The sequence below is a fragment of the Salmo trutta genome, chromosome 24 (assembly GCF_901001165.1).
Source record: "Salmo trutta chromosome 24, fSalTru1.1, whole genome shotgun sequence".
Classification (NCBI taxonomy): domain Eukaryota; kingdom Metazoa; phylum Chordata; class Actinopteri; order Salmoniformes; family Salmonidae; genus Salmo; species Salmo trutta.
Window position 1 is genome coordinate 50,041,023 of NC_042980.1, and position 20,523 is coordinate 50,061,545.

General features: G+C 35.4%; 1 protein-coding gene and 1 long non-coding RNA gene across 3 annotated transcripts in view; both read left to right on the forward strand.

The window, feature by feature from the left end:
- LOC115161462 (uncharacterized) overlaps window positions 1-4,096 on the forward strand; it is a 7,548-nt gene extending 3,452 nt beyond the window's left edge. The window contains exons 2-3 of the long non-coding RNA XR_003869267.1: window positions 6-98; window positions 4,045-4,096. This is a non-coding gene — a long non-coding RNA (uncharacterized LOC115161462). The remainder of the gene's footprint in view (window positions 1-5; window positions 99-4,044) is intronic.
- The window catches only part of LOC115161461 (neurexophilin-2-like), a 99,854-nt gene that overhangs the window by 52,240 nt on the left and 27,091 nt on the right, over window positions 1-20,523 (forward strand). The gene's annotated exons all lie outside the window — the stretch shown is intronic.

The window sequence follows — 20,523 nt, forward strand, 5'->3', positions numbered from 1 at the left end:
ATTAGTGGTATAATATATTAGTTGTGTAACAGTAGGTAATAGTGGTGTAACAGTAGATATTAGTGGTGTAACAGTAGGTATTAGTGGTGTAACAGTAGGTATTAGTGGTGTAATATATTAGTGATGTAACAGTAGGTATTAGTGGTATAATATATTAGTTGTGTAACAGTAGGTATTAGTGGTATAATATATTAGTGATGTAACAGTAGGTATTAGTGATGTAACAGTAGGTATTAGTGGTGTAATATATTAGTGATGTAACAGTAGGTAATATTGGTATAATATATTAGTGATGTAACAGTAGGTATTAGTGATGTAACAGTAGGTATTAGTGGTGTAATATATTAGTGATGTAACAGTAGGTAATAGTGGTATAATATATTAGTGATGTAACAGTAGGTATTAGTGGTGTAATGTATTAGTGGTGTAATATATTAGTGATGTAACAGTAGGTATTAGTGGTATAATATATTAGTGGTGTAACAGTAGGTATTAGTGATGTAACAGTAGGTATTAGTGGTGTAACAGTAGGTATTAGTGGTATATTATATTAGTTGTGTAACAGTAGGTATTAGTGATGTAACAGTAGGTATTAGTGATATAATATATTAGTGATGTAACAGTAGGTATTAGTGGTGTAATAGTAGGTATTAGTGGTATAATTTATTAGTGATGTAACAGTATGTATTAGTGGTGTAACAGTAGGTATTAGTGGTGTAGTATATTAGTGGTGTAAAAGTAGGTATTGGTGGTGTAACAGTAGGTATTAGTGGTATAATATATTAGTGGTGTAACAGTAGGTATTAGTGATATAATATATTAGTTGTGTAACAGTAGGTATTAGTGATATAATATATTAGTGGTGTAACAGTAGGTATTAGTGATATAATATATTAGAGATGTAACAGTCGGTATTAGTGGTGTAATTTATTAGTGATGTAACAGTAGGTATTAGTGGTGTAACAGTAGGTATTAGTGGTATAATATATTAGTGATGTAACAGTCGGTATTAGTGGTGTAACAGTAGGTATTAGTGGTGTAACAGTAGGTATTAGTGGTATAATATATTAGAGATGTAACAGTCGGTATTAGTGGTGTAACAGTAGGTATTAGTGGTATAATATATTAGTGGTGTAACAGTAGGTATCAGTGGTATAATATATTAGTTGTGTAACAGTAGGTATTAGTGATGTAACAGTAGGTATTAGTGATATAATATATTAGTGATGTAACAGTAGGTATTAGTGGTATAATATATTAGTGATGTAACAGTAGGTATTAGTGGTGTAACAGTAGGTATTAGTGATGTAATATATTAGTGATGTAACAGTAGGTATTAGTGGTGTAACAGTAGGTATTAGTGATGTAATATATTAGTGGTGTAACAGTAGATTTTATTGGTGTAATATATTAGTGGTGTAACAGTAGGGATTAGTGATGTAACAGTAGGTATTAGTGGTGTAATATATTAGTGGTGTAACAGTAGGTATTAGTGGTATAACAGTAGGTATTAGTGGTATAATATATTAGAGATGTAACAGTCGGTATTAGTGGTGTAACAGTAGGTATTAGTGGTATAATATATTAGAGATGTAACAGTAGGTATTAGTGATGTAACAGTAGGTATTAGTGATGTAACAGTAGGTATTAGTGATGTAATATATTAGTGGTGTAACAGTAGATTTTATTGGTTTAATATATTGGTGGAGTAACAGTAGGTATTAGTGGTATAATATATTAGTGATGTAACAGTAGGTATTAGTGGTATAATATATTAGTCATGTAAACGCAGGTAATAGTGGTGTAATATATTGGTGGAGTAACAGTAGGTATTAGTTATATAATATATTAGTGATGTAACAGTAGGTATTAGTGGTATAATATATTAGTCATGTAAACGCAGGTAATAGTGGTGTAATATATTAGTGATGTAACAGTAGGTATTAGTGGTGTAATATATTGGATATGTAACAGTAGGAATTAGTGGTGTAACAGTAGGTATTAGTGGTGTAACAGTAGGTATTAGTGGTATAATATATTAGTGGTGTAACAGTCGGTATTAGTGATGTAACAGTAGGTATTCGTGATATAATATATTAGTGATGTAACAGTAGGTGTTAGTGGTATAATATATTAGTGGTGTAACAGTAGGTATTAGTGATGTAATATATTAGTGATGTAACAGTAGGTATTAGTGATATAATATATTAGTGATGTAACAGTAGGTGTTAGTGGTGTAATATATTAGTTGTGTAACAGTAGGTATTAGTGATGTAACAGTAGGTATTAGTGGTGTAACAGTAGGTATTAGTGGTATAATATATTAGTGATGTAACAGTAGGTATTAGTGGTATAATATATTGTTGGTGTAACAGTAGGTATTGGTGGTGTAATATATTAGTGATGTAACAGTAGGTATTAGTGGTGTAACAGTAGGTATTAGTGGTGTAACAGTAGGTATTAGTGGTGTAATATATTAGTGATGTAACAGTAGGTATTAGTGGTGTAACAGTAGGTATTAGTGGTGTAATATATTAGTGATGTAACAGTAGGTATTAGTGGTGTAACAGTAGGTATTTGTGGTGTAACAGTAGGTATTAGTGGTGTAACAGTAGGTATTAGTGGTGTAATATATTAGTGATGTAACAGTAGGTATTAGTGGTGTAACAGTAGGTATTAGTGGTGTAACAGTAGGTATTCGTTTTGTAACTAATACGTACTGTAAAGCCCTTCTTACATCAGCTGAGATCTCAAAGTGCTGTACAGAAAACCAGCCTATAACCCCAAACAGCAAGCAAGGCAGGTGTAGAAGCACGGTGGCTAGGAAAAACTCCCTAGAAATGCCAAAACCTAGAAGAAACCTAGAGAGGAACCAGGCTATGAGGGCTGGCCAGTCCTCTTCTGGCTGTGCCGGGTGGAGATTATAACAGAACATGGCCAAGATGTTCCAATGTTCATAGATGACCAGCAGGGTCAACTAATAATAATCACAGTGGTTGTCGAGGGTGCAACAGGTCAGCACCTCAGGAATAAATGTCAGTTGGCTTTTCATAGCCGAATATATTAGTGGGGTAATATATTAGTGATGTAACAGTAGGTATTAGTGGTGTAATATATTAGTAATGTAACAGTAGGTATTAGTGGTGTAATATATTAGTGATGTAACAGTAGGTATTAGTGATGTAACAGTAGGTATTAGTGGTGTAATATATTAGTGGTGTAAAAGTAGGTATTAGTGGTGTAATATATTAGTAATGTAACAGTAAGTATTAGTTGTATAATATATTAGTTGTGTAACAGTAGGTATTAGTGGTGTAATATATTAGTGATGTAACAGTAGGTATTAGTGATGTAACAGTAGGTATTAGTGGTGCAATATATTAGTGATGTAACAGTAGGTATTAGTGTTGTAATATATTAGTGATGTAACAGTAGGTATTAGTGATGTAACAGTAGGTATTAGTGGTGTAATATATTAGTGGTGTAAAAGTAGGTATTAGTTTTGTCATATATTATTAATGTAAAATTAGGTATTAGTGGTATAGTATATTAGTGATATAACAGTAGGTATTAGTTGGGTAATATATTAGTTGTGTAACAGTAGATGTTAGTGGGATAATATTATTCATATAACAGTCGGTATTAGTGGTTAAATATTGAATTGTGTAACTGTAGGTATTAGTGGTGTAACAGTAGGTATTAGTGGTATAACAGTAGGTATTAGTGGTGTAACAGTAGGTATTAGTGATGTAACAGTAGGTATTAGTGGTGTAACAGTAGGTATTAGTGGTGTAACAGTAGGTATTAGTGGTGTAATATATTAGTGGTGTAACAGTAGGTATTAGTGGTATAATATATTAGTGATGTAACAGTAGGTATTAGTGGTGTAACAGTAGGTATTAGTGGTGTAATATATTAGTGGTGTAACAGTAGGTATTAGTGATGTAATATATTATTGATGTAACAGTAGGTATTAGTGGTGTAATATATTAGTGGTGTAACAGTAGGTATTAGTGGTGTGATATATTGGTGGTGTAATAGTAGGTATTAGTGTTATAATATATTAGTGGTGTAACAGTAGGTATTAGTGGTGTAACAGTAGGTGTTAGTGGTATAATACATTAGTGGTGTAACAGTAGGTATTAGTGGTATAATATATTAGTGGTGTAACAGTAGGTATTAGTGTTGTAATATATTAGTGGTGTAACAGTAGATATTAGTGGTGTGATATATTGGTGGTGTAATAGTAGGTATTAGTGGTATAATATATTATTGATGTAACAGTAGGTATTAGTGATGTAACAGTAGGTATTAGTTGTATACTATATTATTGGTGTAACTGTAGGTATTAGTGGTGTAATATATTAGCAGTTTAACAGTAGTTGTTAGTATAGTAATATATTAGTGATGTAACAGTAGGTATTAGTGATTTAACAGTAGGTTTTAGTGTTGTAATACATTACTGATGTTACATTAGGAATTTGTGGTATAATATATTAGTGGTGTAACAGTAGGTATTAGTCATGTAACAGTAGGTATTAGTATTGTAATATATTCGTTATGTAACAGTAGGTATTAGTGTTGTAATATATTAGTGATGTAACAGTAGGTGTTAGTGGTATAAAATATTAGTGATGTAACTGTGGGTATTAGTGATGTAACAGTAGGTATTAGTGGTATAATATATTAGTGGTGTAACAGTAGGTATTAGTGGTATAATATTTTAGTGGTGTAACAGTAGGTATTAGTGGTATAATATATTAGTGGTGTAACAGTAGGTATTAGTGGTATAATATATTAGTGGTGTAACAGTAAGTATTAGTGGTATAATATGTTAGTGGTGTAACAGTAGGTATTAGTGGTGTAATATATTAGTGGTGTAACAGTAGGTATTAGTGGTATAATGTATTATTGGTGTAACAGTAGGTATTAGTGATGTAACAGTAGGTATTAGTGGTATAATATATTAGTGGTGTAACAGTAGGTATTAGTGGTATAATATATTAGTGATGTAACAGTAGGTATTAGTGGTGTAACAGTAGGTATTAGTGATGTAACAGTAGGTATTAGTGGTGTAATATATTAGTGGTGTAACAGTAGGTATTAGTGGTATAATATATTAGTGGTGTAACAGTCAGTATTAGTGGTGTAACAGTAGGTTATAGTGATTTAATATATTAGTGGTGTAACAGTAGGTATTAGTTGTTTAATATATTAGTGGTGTAACAGTCAGTATTAGTGACGTAACAGTTGGTACTAGCGGTATAATTTATTAGTATTTGGCTAAGTTGTATGAAAACTTCCGACTTCAACTGTATATAAAAATCGCCAATTAATCGGTATAGGCTTTTTTTGGTCCTCAAACAATCGGTGTCGGTTTACGTCTAGTATAATGTATTAGTGGTGTAACAGTAGGTATTAGTGGTGTAACAGTAGGTATTAGTGAAAGTAGTGTAATAGTAGGTATTAGTGGTGTAACAGTAGGTATTAGTGGTGTAACAGTAGGTATTAGTGGTGTAACAGTAGGTATTAGTGATGTAAAAGTAGGTATTAGTGAAAGTAGTGTAATAGTAGGTATTAGTGGTGTAACAGTAGGTATTAGTGATGTAACAGTAGGTATTAGTGATGTAACAGTAGGTATTAGTGGTGTAACAGTAGGTATTAGTGGTGTAACAGTAGGTATTAGTGGTGTAACAGTAGGTATTAGTGTTGTAATATATTAGTGGTGTAACAGTAGGTATTAGTGGTGTAACAGTAGGTATTAGTGGTATAATATATTAGTTATGTAACAGTAAGTATTAGTGGTATAATATATTAGTGGTGTAACAGTAGGTATTAGTGGTATAACAGTAGGTATTAGTGGTGTAACAGTAGGTATTAGTGATGTAACAGTAGGTATTAGTGGTGTAACAGTAGGTATTAGTGGTATATTATATTAGTTGTGTAACAGTAGGTATTAGTGATGTAACAGTAGGTATTAGTGATATAATATATTAGTGATGTAACAGTAGGTATTAGTGGTGTAATAGTAGGTATTAGTGGTATAATTTATTAGTGATGTAACAGTATGTATTAGTGGTGTAACAGTAGGTATTAGTGGTGTAGTATATTAGTGGTGTAAAAGTAGGTATTGGTGGTGTAACAGTAGGTATTAGTGGTATAATATATTAGTGATGTAACAGTCGGTATTAGTGGTGTAGTATATTAGTGGTGTAACAGTAGGTATTAGTGATATAATATATTAGTTGTGTATTAGTAGGTATTAGTGATATAATATATTAGTGGTGTAACAGTAGGTTATAGTGGTATAATATATTAGTGATGTAACAGTCGGTATTAGTGGTGTAATATATTAGTGGTGTAACAGTAGGTATTAGTGATATAATATATTAGTTGTGTAACAGTAGGTATTAGTGATATAATATATTAGTGGTGTAACAGTAGGTATTAGTGATATAATATATTAGAGATGTAACAGTCGGTATTAGTGGTGTAATTTATTAGTGATGTAACAGTAGGTATTAGTGGTGTAACAGTAGGTATTAGTGGTATAATATATTAGTGATGTAACAGTCGGTATTAGTGGTGTAACAGTAGGTATTAGTGGTGTAACAGTAGGTATTAGTGGTATAATATATTAGAGATGTAACAGTCGGTATTAGTGGTGTAACAGTAGGTATTAGTGGTATAATATATTAGTGGTGTAACAGTAGGTATTAGTGGTATAATATATTAGTTGTGTAACAGTAGGTATTAGTGATGTAACAGTAGGTATTAGTGATATAATATATTAGTGATGTAACAGTAGGTATTAGTGGTATAATATATTAGTGATGTAACAGTAGGTATTAGTGGTGTAACAGTAGGTATTAGTGATGTAATATATTAGTGATGTAACAGTAGGTATTAGTGGTGTAACAGTAGGTATTAGTGATGTAATATATTAGTGGTGTAACAGTAGATTTTATTGGTGTAATATATTAGTGGTGTAACAGTAGGTATTAGTGATGTAACAGTAGGTATTAGTGGTGTAATATATTAGTGGTGTAACAGTAGGTATTAGTGGTATAACAGTAGGTATTAGTGGTATAATATATTAGAGATGTAACAGTCGGTATTAGTGGTGTAACAGTAGGTATTAGTGGTATAATATATTAGAGATGTAACAGTAGGTATTAGTGATGTAACAGTAGGTATTAGTGATGTAACAGTAGGTATTAGTGATGTAATATATTAGTGGTGTAACAGTAGATTTTATTGGTTTAATATATTGGTGGAGTAACAGTAGGTATTAGTGGTATAATATATTAGTGATGTAACAGTAGGTATTAGTGGTATAATATATTAGTCATGTAAACGCAGGTAATAGTGGTGTAATATATTGGTGGAGTAACAGTAGGTATTAGTGATATAATATATTAGTGATGTAACAGTAGGTATTAGTGGTATAATATATTAGTCATGTAAACGCAGGTAATAGTGGTGTAATATATTAGTGATGTAACAGTAGGTATTAGTGGTGTAATATATTGGATATGTAACAGTAGGAATTAGTGGTGTAACAGTAGGTATTAGTGGTGTAACAGTAGGTATTAGTGGTATAATATATTAGTGGTGTAACAGTCGGTATTAGTGATGTAACAGTAGGTATTCGTGATATAATATATTAGTGATGTAACAGTAGGTGTTAGTGGTATAATATATTAGTGGTGTAACAGTAGGTATTAGTGATGTAATATATTAGTGATGTAACAGTAGGTATTAGTGATGTAACAGTAGGTATTAGTGATATAATATATTAGTGATGTAACAGTAGGTGTTAGTGGTGTAATATATTAGTTGTGTAACAGTAGGTATTAGTGATGTAACAGTAGGTATTAGTGGTGTAACAGTAGGTATTAGTGGTATAATATATTAGTGATGTAACAGTAGGTATTAGTGGTATAATATATTGTTGGTGTAACAGTAGGTATTGGTGGTGTAATATATTAGTGATGTAACAGTAGGTATTAGTGGTGTAACAGTAGGTATTAGTGGTGTAACAGTAGGTATTAGTGGTGTAATATATTAGTGATGTAACAGTAGGTATTAGTGGTGTAACAGTAGGTATTAGTGGTGTAATATATTAGTGATGTAACAGTAGGTATTAGTGGTGTAACAGTAGGTATTTGTGGTGTAACAGTAGGTATTAGTGGTGTAACAGTAGGTATTAGTGGTGTAATATATTAGTGATGTAACAGTAGGTATTAGTGGTGTAACAGTAGGTATTAGTGGTGTAACAGTAGGTATTCGTTTTGTAACTAATACGTACTGTAAAGCCCTTCTTACATCAGCTGAGATCTCAAAGTGCTGTACAGAAAACCAGCCTATAACCCCAAACAGCAAGCAAGGCAGGTGTAGAAGCACGGTGGCTAGGAAAAACTCCCTAGAAATGCCAAAACCTAGAAGAAACCTAGAGAGGAACCAGGCTATGAGGGCTGGCCAGTCCTCTTCTGGCTGTGCCGGGTGGAGATTATAACAGAACATGGCCAAGATGTTCCAATGTTCATAGATGACCAGCAGGGTCAACTAATAATAATCACAGTGGTTGTCGAGGGTGCAACAGGTCAGCACCTCAGGAATAAATGTCAGTTGGCTTTTCATAGCCGAATATATTAGTGGTGTAATATATTAGTGATGTAACAGTAGGTATTAGTGGTGTAATATATTAGTGATGTAACAGTAGGTATTAGTGGTGTAATATATTAGTGATGTAACAGTAGGTATTAGTGATGTAACAGTAGGTATTAGTGGTGTAATATATTAGTGGTGTAAAAGTAGGTATTAGTGGTGTAATATATTAGTAATGTAACAGTAAGTATTAGTTGTATAATATATTAGTTGTGTAACAGTAGGTATTAGTGGTGTAATATATTAGTGATGTAACAGTAGGTATTAGTGATGTAACAGTAGGTATTAGTGGTGCAATATATTAGTGATGTAACAGTAGGTATTAGTGTTGTAATATATTAGTGATGTAACAGTAGGTATTAGTGATGTAACAGTAGGTATTAGTGGTGTAATATATTAGTGGTGTAAAAGTAGGTATTAGTTTTGTCATATATTATTAATGTAAAATTAGGTATTAGTGGTATAGTATATTAGTGATATAACAGTAGGTATTAGTTGGGTAATATATTAGTTGTGTAACAGTAGATGTTAGTGGGATAATATTATTCATATAACAGTCGGTATTAGTGGTTAAATATTGAATTGTGTAACTGTAGGTATTAGTGGTGTAACAGTAGGTATTAGTGGTATAACAGTAGGTATTAGTGGTGTAACAGTAGGTATTAGTGATGTAACAGTAGGTATTAGTGGTGTAACAGTAGGTATTAGTGGTGTAACAGTAGGTATTAGTGGTGTAATATATTAGTGGTGTAACAGTAGGTATTAGTGGTATAATATATTAGTGATGTAACAGTAGGTATTAGTGGTGTAACAGTAGGTATTAGTGGTGTAATATATTAGTGGTGTAACAGTAGGTATTAGTGATGTAATATATTATTGATGTAACAGTAGGTATTAGTGGTGTAATATATTAGTGGTGTAACAGTAGGTATTAGTGGTGTGATATATTGGTGGTGTAATAGTAGGTATTAGTGTTATAATATATTGGTGGTGTAACAGTAGGTATTAGTGGTGTAACAGTAGGTGTTAGTGGTATAATACATTAGTGGTGTAACAGTAGGTATTAGTGGTATAATATATTAGTGGTGTAACAGTAGGTATTAGTGTTGTAATATATTAGTGGTGTAACAGTAGATATTAGTGGTGTGATATATTGGTGGTGTAATAGTAGGTATTAGTGGTATAATATATTATTGATGTAACAGTAGGTATTAGTGATGTAACAGTAGGTATTAGTTGTATACTATATTATTGGTGTAACTGTAGGTATTAGTGGTGTAATATATTAGCAGTTTAACAGTAGTTGTTAGTATAGTAATATATTAGTGATGTAACAGTAGGTATTAGTGATTTAACAGTAGGTTTTAGTGTTGTAATACATGACTGATGTTACATTAGGAATTTGTGGTATAATATATTAGTGGTGTAACAGTAGGTATTAGTCATGTAACAGTAGGTATTAGTATTGTAATATATTCGTTATGTAACAGTAGGTATTAGTGTTGTAATATATTAGTGATGTAACAGTAGGTGTTAGTGGTATAAAATATTAGTGATGTAACTGTGGGTATTAGTGATGTAACAGTAGGTATTAGTGGTATAATATATTAGTGGTGTAACAGTAGGTATTAGTGGTATAATATTTTAGTGGTGTAACAGTAGGTATTAGTGGTATAATATATTAGTGGTGTAACAGTAGGTATTAGTGGTATAATATATTAGTGGTGTAACAGTAAGTATTAGTGGTATAATATGTTAGTGGTGTAACAGTAGGTATTAGTGGTGTAATATATTAGTGGTGTAACAGTAGGTATTAGTGGTATAATGTATTATTGGTGTAACAGTAGGTATTAGTGATGTAACAGTAGGTATTAGTGGTATAATATATTAGTGGTGTAACAGTAGGTATTAGTGGTATAATATATTAGTGATGTAACAGTAGGTATTAGTGGTGTAACAGTAGGTATTAGTGATGTAACAGTAGGTATTAGTGGTGTAATATATTAGTGGTGTAACAGTAGGTATTAGTGGTATAATATATTAGTGGTGTAACAGTCAGTATTAGTGGTGTAACAGTAGGTTATAGTGATGTAATATATTAGTGGTGTAACAGTAGGTATTAGTTGTTTAATATATTAGTGGTGTAACAGTCAGTATTAGTGACGTAACAGTTGGTACTAGCGGTATAATTTATTAGTATTTGGCTAAGTTGTATGAAAACTTCCGACTTCAACTGTATATAAAAATCGCCAATTAATCGGTATAGGCTTTTTTTGGTCCTCAAACAATCGGTGTCGGTTTACGTCTAGTATAATGTATTAGTGGTGTAACAGTAGGTATTAGTGGTGTAACAGTAGGTATTAGTGAAAGTAGTGTAATAGTAGGTATTAGTGGTGTAACAGTAGGTATTAGTGGTGTAACAGTAGGTATTAGTGGTGTAACAGTAGGTATTAGTGATGTAAAAGTAGGTATTAGTGAAAGTAGTGTAATAGTAGGTATTAGTGGTGTAACAGTAGGTATTAGTGATGTAACAGTAGGTATTAGTGATGTAACAGTAGGTATTAGTGGTGTAACAGTAGGTATTAGTGGTGTAACAGTAGGTATTAGTGGTGTAATATATTAGTGATGTAACAGTAGGTATTAGTGATGTAACAGTAGGTATTAGTGGTGCAATATATTAGTGATGTAACAGTAGGTATTAGTGTTGTAATATATTAGTGATGTAACAGTAGGTATTAGTGATGTAACAGTAGGTATTAGTGGTGTAATATATTAGTGGTGTAAAAGTAGGTATTAGTTTTGTCATATATTATTAATGTAAAATTAGGTATTAGTGGTATAGTATATTAGTGATATAACAGTAGGTATTAGTTGGGTAATATATTAGTTGTGTAACAGTAGATGTTAGTGGGATAATATTATTCATATAACAGTCGGTATTAGTGGTTAAATATTGAATTGTGTAACTGTAGGTATTAGTGGTGTAACAGTAGGTATTAGTGGTATAAGAGTAGGTATTAGTGGTGTAACAGTAGGTATTAGTGATGTAACAGTAGGTATTAGTGGTGTAACAGTAGGTATTAGTGGTGTAACAGTAGGTATTAGTGGTGTAATATATTAGTGGTGTAACAGTAGGTATTAGTGGTATAATATATTAGTGATGTAACAGTAGGTATTAGTGGTGTAACAGTAGGTATTAGTGGTGTAATATATTAGTGGTGTAACAGTAGGTATTAGTGATGTAATATATTATTGATGTAACAGTAGGTATTAGTGGTGTAATATATTAGTGGTGTAACAGTAGGTATTAGTGGTGTGATATATTGGTGGTGTAATAGTAGGTATTAGTGTTATAATATATTGGTGGTGTAACAGTAGGTATTAGTGGTGTAACAGTAGGTGTTAGTGGTATAATACATTAGTGGTGTAACAGTAGGTATTAGTGGTATAATATATTAGTGGTGTAACAGTAGGTATTAGTGTTGTAATATATTAGTGGTGTAACAGTAGATATTAGTGGTGTGATATATTGGTGGTGTAATAGTAGGTATTAGTGGTATAATATATTATTGATGTAACAGTAGGTATTAGTGATGTAACAGTAGGTATTAGTTGTATACTATATTATTGGTGTAACTGTAGGTATTAGTGGTGTAATATATTAGCAGTTTAACAGTAGTTGTTAGTATAGTAATATATTAGTGATGTAACAGTAGGTATTAGTGATTTAACAGTAGGTTTTAGTGTTGTAATACATTACTGATGTTACATTAGGAATTTGTGGTATAATATATTAGTGGTGTAACAGTAGGTATTAGTCATGTAACAGTAGGTATTAGTATTGTAATATATTCGTTATGTAACAGTAGGTATTAGTGTTGTAATATATTAGTGATGTAACAGTAGGTGTTAGTGGTATAAAATATTAGTGATGTAACTGTGGGTATTAGTGATGTAACAGTAGGTATTAGTGGTATAATATATTAGTGGTGTAACAGTAGGTATTAGTGGTATAATATTTTAGTGGTGTAACAGTAGGTATTAGTGGTATAATATATTAGTGGTGTAACAGTAGGTATTAGTGGTATAATATATTAGTGGTGTAACAGTAAGTATTAGTGGTATAATATGTTAGTGGTGTAACAGTAGGTATTAGTGGTGTAATATATTAGTGGTGTAACAGTAGGTATTAGTGGTATAATGTATTATTGGTGTAACAGTAGGTATTAGTGATGTAACAGTAGGTATTAGTGGTATAATATATTAGTGGTGTAACAGTAGGTATTAGTGGTATAATATATTAGTGATGTAACAGTAGGTATTAGTGGTGTAACAGTAGGTATTAGTGATGTAACAGTAGGTATTAGTTGTGTAATATATTAGTGGTGTAACAGTAGGTATTAGTGGTATAATATATTAGTGGTGTAACAGTCAGTATTAGTGGTGTAACAGTAGGTTATAGTGATGTAATATATTAGTGGTGTAACAGTAGGTATTAGTTGTTTAATATATTAGTGGTGTAACAGTCAGTATTAGTGACGTAACAGTTGGTACTAGCGGTATAATTTATTAGTATTTGGCTAAGTTGTATGAAAACTTCCGACTTCAACTGTATATAAAAATCGCCAATTAATCGGTATAGGCTTTTTTTGGTCCTCAAACAATCGGTGTCGGTTTACGTCTAGTATAATGTATTAGTGGTGTAACAGTAGGTATTAGTGGTGTAACAGTAGGTATTAGTGAAAGTAGTGTAATAGTAGGTATTAGTGGTGTAACAGTAGGTATTAGTGGTGTAACAGTAGGTATTAGTGGTGTAACAGTAGGTATTAGTGATGTAAAAGTAGGTATTAGTGAAAGTAGTGTAATAGTAGGTATTAGTGGTGTAACAGTAGGTATTAGTGATGTAACAGTAGGTATTAGTGATGTAACAGTAGGTATTAGTGGTGTAACAGTAGGTATTAGTGGTGTAACAGTAGGTATTAGTGGTGTAACAGTAGGTATTAGTGTTGTAATATATTAGTGGTGTAACAGTAGGTATTAGTGGTGTAACAGTAGGTATTAGTGGTATAATATATTAGTTATGTAACAGTAAGTATTAGTGGTATAATATATTAGTGGTGTAACAGTAGGTATTAGTGGTATAACAGTAGGTATTAGTGGTGTAACAGTAGGTATTAGTGTTGTAATATATTAGTGGTGTAACAGTAGGTATTAGTGGTGTAACAGCAGGTATTAGTGGTGTAACAGTAGGTATTATTGGTATAATATATTAGTGATGTAACAGTAGGTATTAGTGGTATAATATATTAGTGGTGTAACAGTAGGTATTAGTGGTATAATATATTAGTGGTGTAACAGTAGGTCAATCAATCAATCAATCAAGTTTATTTATAAAGCCCTTCTTGCATAAGCTGATGTCACAAAGTGCTGTACAGAAACCCAGCCTTAAACCCCAAACAGCAAGTAATGCAGGTGAAGAAGCACGATGGCTAGGAAAAACTCCCTAGAAAGGCCAGAACCTAGGAAGAAACCTAGAGAGGAACCAGGCTATGAGGGCTGGCCAGTCCTCTTCTGGCTGTGCCGGGTGGAGATTATAACAGAACATGGCCAAGATGTTCAAATGTTCATTGATGACCAGCATGGTCAAATAATAATAATCACAGTGGTTGTCGAGGGTGCAACAAGTCAGCACCTCAGGAGTAAATGTCAGTTGGCTTTTCATAGCCAATCATTCAGAGTATCTCTATCGCTCCTGCTGTCTCAACAGAGTTGAAAACAGCAGATCTGGGACAGGTAGCACATATAGTGAACAGGTCAGTGTTCCATAGCCACAGGCAGAACAGTTGAAACTGGAGCAGCAACACGACCAGGTGGACTGGGGACAGCAAGGGGTCATCAGGCCTGGTAGTCCTGAGGCATGGTCCTTGGGCTCAGGTCCTCCTCCGAGAGAAAGAAAGATAGAAAAAGAGAAAGAAAGAGAGAAAGAGAGAGAAATTGAGAGAGAGAATCAGAGAGAGCATACTTAAATTCACACAGGACACCGGATAAGACAGGAGAAATACTCCAGATATAACAGATTGACCCTAGCCCCCTGACACATAAACTACTGCAGCATAAATTCTGGATGCTGAGACAGGAGGGGTCAGGAGACACTGGCAGGCAGTATATAACCCCACCCACTTTGCCAAAGCACAGCCCCCACACCACTAGAGGGATATCTTCAACCACCAACTTACCATCTTGAGACAGGCCCGAGTATAGTCCGCGAAGATCTGCCCCACGGCACAACCCAAGGGTGTTTTTAGATATTGATGCTTCATGGTTGGATAGCATTGTCATAAATTTTCAGACAGATACTGAAGCTTTACTGGGCTGTATTGTGGCTCTTGTTACTAACACACCTTCCATACCTGCTATAAACTACAGCTGTGGGAACACAGTCTTGGGGGGATTTTCGACTCGAACTAAGCGTGGGTAAATGGAAATTCATTCTCTTTTTATGCACTTTTTTTCTACGAATATTCTGACCTTTAATTTAAGCATGAGAATAGCATGCTATTAATTTGGGGTGGATATCAAAGAAATGAAGGTGTGTCTGCAGATACACCGTATTCTGACCTTGACTTAATTCCCTCATTATTCCACCACCTTTACGCTTGATGAAATGTTCAGTAAGGTGGAGCAACCTTTCGGTTCCAAGTGGAACAACAACTACTTTATTTTTCCTGACCATTCTCCATACACTGTAATTTACAACTTGATTAGAGCTATTGATTAGAGCTGGGTAAATTAGTAAGCCGCTTGGATCAGGGAATTGTAAATATAAATGACAATTGTTTTAGATCTATTTGACCTTATAATCGCTGGAGACAAATGTGAAACCGTCACATGGCAGCAAACTGAAGCATATCAACATATCACCTTTCTCACAGTAAAGTTTATGAAATGCTGGTCTTACAACTTGCAAGGATGACATTTGGAGACCCAAGCTATAGACTTCTGTAGCCATGCGCAAATGACAGTATAGTGCCAAACCTACCGAGTTGATTTATGATTCCTAGAATGGAGGGTTTTCAGTGAAGCACAAGGGAACCACACCTGTAAAGCCCATTACGCACCTGCAGAAGGTAAATCTGAATACCAACCACAGTGAGATTCGGTGAAACACGTTGATAGCCTTTTCAATCACACCTCTGATCTATTGATGTGTGCTAGCAACGTATATGTGCTAGGTATTCACAGTGCTAGCTGTGTGCTAGCTGGGTATTCACAGCTGAATGCATGCACTGTGCTAGCGGTGTGCTAGTTGTGTGCTAGCTGTGTGCTATCTGTGTGTTAGCAGGGTACTAGTGATGTGCTAGCTGTGTGTTAGCAGGGTACTAGCGGTGTGCTAGCTGTGTGTTAGCTGTGTGCTAGCTGTGTGCTAGCGGTGTGCTAGCTGTGTGTTAGCAGGGTACTAGCGATGTGCGTGCTAGCTGTGTGCTAGCTAAGTGCCACCAGGCTCTTCACAGTGCGCTCATATGGCTCATACCTTCACCAGACTGTGGTAATAATTACCACCTGATGTTAGGGAAGGGCAGCCTATCACAATGCATGTCAGAGCTTTGTAAAATGATTGACCTTTTTAATTACATCACTACTGCGTTCTTCTACGAGACAGCTTTATAATAACAGGATAGCAGCTTTAGAATAAGAATGATAAATCTCAGCTGATTATTGTCTGTTTTCATCTTTCTCTTCTCTGTGGTCTCTTTGAGGGTTCTCTTTCAGCTTGTCATTCCCAGTCTAACAAAGTGCTTTCAGCTCCTCTCTGTCTCTGCATATTTCTTCTGAAGTACCTACCTGTCTCCATACAGCAGAGAGAAATGGAAGCTGTGCCTCTCTTCTGTCTCTGTCTTCAAAGGAACTGTCTCTCCTGTCTGAGTCAATGTGCTATCAGCTGAAAGAGCAGGAACATAAGTTATGTCAGACTGGGCTCATCCAGGGTTAGGGAATCAAGGAAACCTAATTTCACCCACATTTCAATATGGCAAAATGTTTACGCTGGGTTTTTGAAAAGAACAAAATAACTTTAAATTGCAGCTGAAATTGCAGTGAGAAGTACTTGTCTAAAAAACAAAAGTAAATGTAATTTTAGATTTGCAAAAGAAGAGAAAATAACATGTAGCCTTTAATGATAAAAAGATTGTGGGGGCTGTCTTGTTAGACTTCTGTGCAGCTTTTGACATTATCGATCACAGTCTGATGCTGGAAAAACGTATGTGTTTTGACTTTATTGTGGATAAAGAGTTACTTGTCTAACTTAATGGAAGCCTCTCCAACATAATCCAGGTAGAATCAGGAATTCCCCAGGGTAGCTGTTTAGGCCCCTTGCTTTTTTCAATCTTTACTAACGACATGCCACTGACTTTGATTAAAGTGTCTATGTTTGCAGATCAACACTATACACGTCAGCTACTACATTGACTGAAATGACTGAAACACTTAACAAAGAGCTGCAGTTAGTTTCAGAGTGGGTGGCAAGGAATAAGTTAGTCCTAAATATTTCTGAAACTAAAAGCATTGTATTTGGGACAAATCGTTCACTAAACACAATGTGTAAATTGTAAATTGAGCAAGTTGAGATGACTAAACTGCTTGGAGTAACCCTGGATTGTAAACTGTCATGGTCAAAACATATTGATACAACAAGAGCTAAGATGGCGTGAAGTCTGTCTATAATACAGCGCTGCTCTACCTTCACTATCAACAAGGCAGGTCCTACAGGCCCTAGTTTTGTTGCACATTGACTACTCTTCAGTCGTGTGGTCAGGTGCCACAAAAAAGGACTTTGCAAAATTGCAATTGATTCTGAACAGGGCAGCACGGGTGGCCCTTGGATGTACACAGAGAGATAATATTAATAATATGCATGTCAATCTCTCCTGGCTCAAAGTGGAGGAGAGATTGACTTCTTCACTACTTGTATTTATGAGAGGTATTGACATGTTGAATGCACCGAGCTGTCTGTTTGAACTACTGGCACACATCTCGGACACCCATACATACCCCACAAGACATGTCACAAGAGGTCTCTTCACAGTCCCCAAGTCCAGAACAGATTATGGGAGGCACACAGTACTACATAGAGCCATGATCACATGGATCTCTATTCCACATCAAGTAACTGATGCAGCAGTAAAATTAGATTTAAAAAACAGATAAAAATACATTTTATGGAACAGCGGGGACTGTGACGCAACACAAACATTGTCACAGACACATGCATACACACACACACGATGTCATACGCACTATACACACACATACACATGTATTTAGTACTGTAGATATGTGACCCGATTCAGGAAACTAAAAAAGTAAAACTTTTTTTAAAATCAAATGCATTTTTTGTGGGGCAGAAATGCCTTCTCGAACATATGAACATTCATGTGCCTTAATAACAAACTTGCAATCTATAAATATGAATAAAATTGTTCAATTACAAGCCTTGTTGTTTAAGCCACAGAAAAAGAGGGCAACCTTCACACTAGCCGTGATTGGCTGAGATGATGAGTGGGCTGGACATTCCGAGAGAGGTTTTCGGATTGGTCTGCCATATAGAGGGCTTCTCTCTATTCGTCAGTCAGTGTTGGTAATCCTGTTGAACACAGCTTTTTTTTTTAAATGTATCGTGTAGTGGAGCTGCTACCACATACAGGGAGACGTGTCCATCATGCATGATGATGTATAGAAAATGTTTGGGCAGAACTGAAAAAGTGTGTGCGAGCAAGGAGGCCTACAAACCTGACTCAGTTACATCAGCTCTGTCAGGAGGAATGGGCCAAAATTCACCCAATTTATTGTGGGAAGCTTGTGGAAGGCTACCCGAAACGTTTGACCCAAGTTAAACAATTTAAAGGCAATGCTACCAAATACTAATTGAGTGTATGTAAACTTCTGACCCACTGGGAATGTGATGAAAGAAATAAAAGCTGAAATAAATCACTCTACTATTATTCTGACATTTCACCACTTTAAAATAAAGTGGTGATCCTAACTGACCTAAGACAGGGAATTTTTACTAGGATTAAATGTCAGGAATTGAGTTTAAATGTATTTGGCTAAGGTCTATGTAAACTTCCGACTTCAACTGTATGTGGTAGTGGAGTAGGGGCCTGAGGGAACACAGTGTATTGTAGATATGTGGTAGTAGAGTAGGGGCCTGAGGGAACACAGTGTATTGTAGATATGTGGTAGTGGTGGAGTAGGGGCCTGAGGGAACACAGTGTATTGTAGATATGTGGTAGTAGAGTAGGGGCCTGAGGGAACAGAGTGTATTGTAGATATGTGGTAGTAGAGTAGGGGCCTGAGGGAACACAGTGTGTTGTAGATATGTGGTAGTGGTGGAGTAGAGGTCTGAGGGAACACAGTGTATTGTAGATATGTGGTAGTGGTGGAGTAGGGGCCTGAGGGAACACAGTGTATTGTAGATATGTGGTAGTGGTGGAGTAGGGGCCTGAGGGAACACAGTGTATTGTAGATATGTGGTAGTAGAGTAGGGGCCTGAGGCACAACAGTGTATTGTAGATATGTGGTAGTAGAGTAGCGGCCTGAGGGAACACAGTGTATTGTAGATATGTGGTAGTAGAGTAGGGGCCTGAGGGAACACAGTGTATTGTAGATATGTGGTAGTAGATTAGGGGCCTGAGGGAACACAGTGTATTGTAGATATGTGGTAGTGGTGGAGTAGGGGTCTGAGGGAACACAGTGTATTGTAGATATGTGGTACTAGAGTAGGGGCCTGAGGGAACACAGTGTATTGTAGATATGTGGTAGTAGAGTAGGGGCCTGAGGGAACACAGTGTATTGTAGATATATGGTAGTGGTGGAGTAGGGGCCTGAGGGAACACAGTGTATTGTAGATATGTGGTAGTAGAGTAGGGGGTCTGAGGGAACACAGTGTATTGTAGATATGTGGTAGTAGAGTAGGGGCCTGAGGGAACACAGTGTATTGTAGATATGTGGTAGTGGTGGAGTAGGGGCCTGAGGGAACACAGTGTATTGTGGATATGTGGTAGTGGTGGAGTAGGGGCCTGAGGGAACACAGTGTATTGTAGATATGTGGTAGTAGAGTAGGGGCCTGAGGCCCCACAGTGTATTGTAGTAATGTGGTAGTAGAGTAGGGGCCTGAGGGAACACAGTGTATTGTAGATATGTGGTAGTGGTGGAGTAGGGGCCTGAGGGAACACAGTGTGTTGTAGATATGTGGTAGTGGTGGAGTAGGGGCCTGAGGGAACACAGTGTATTGTAGATATGTGGTAGTAGAGTAGGGGTCTGAGGGAACACAGTGTATTGTAGATATGTGGTAGTGGTGGAGTAGGGGGTCTGAGGGAACACAGTGTATTGTAGATATGTGGTAGTAGAGTAGGGGTCTGATGGAACACAGTGTATTGTAGATATGTGGTAGTGGTGGAGTAGGGGCCTGAGGGAACACAGTGTGTTGTAGATATGTGGTAGTGGTGGAGTAGGGGCCTGAGGGAACACAGTGTATTGTAGATATGTGGTAGTAGAGTAGGGGTCTGAGGGAACACAGTGTATTGTAGATATGTGGTAGTGGTGGAGTAGGGGGTCTGAGGGAACACAGTGTATTGTAGATATGTGGTAGTAGAGTAGGGGTCTGAGGGAACACAGTGTATTGTAGATATGTGGTAGTGGTGGAGTAGGGGCCTGAGGGAACACAGTGTGTTGTAGATATGTGGTAGTGGTGGAGTAGGGGCCTGAGGGAACACAGTGTATTGTAGATATGTGGTAGTAGAGTAGGGGCCTGAGGGAACACAGTGTATTGTAGATATGTGGTAGTGGTGGAGTAGG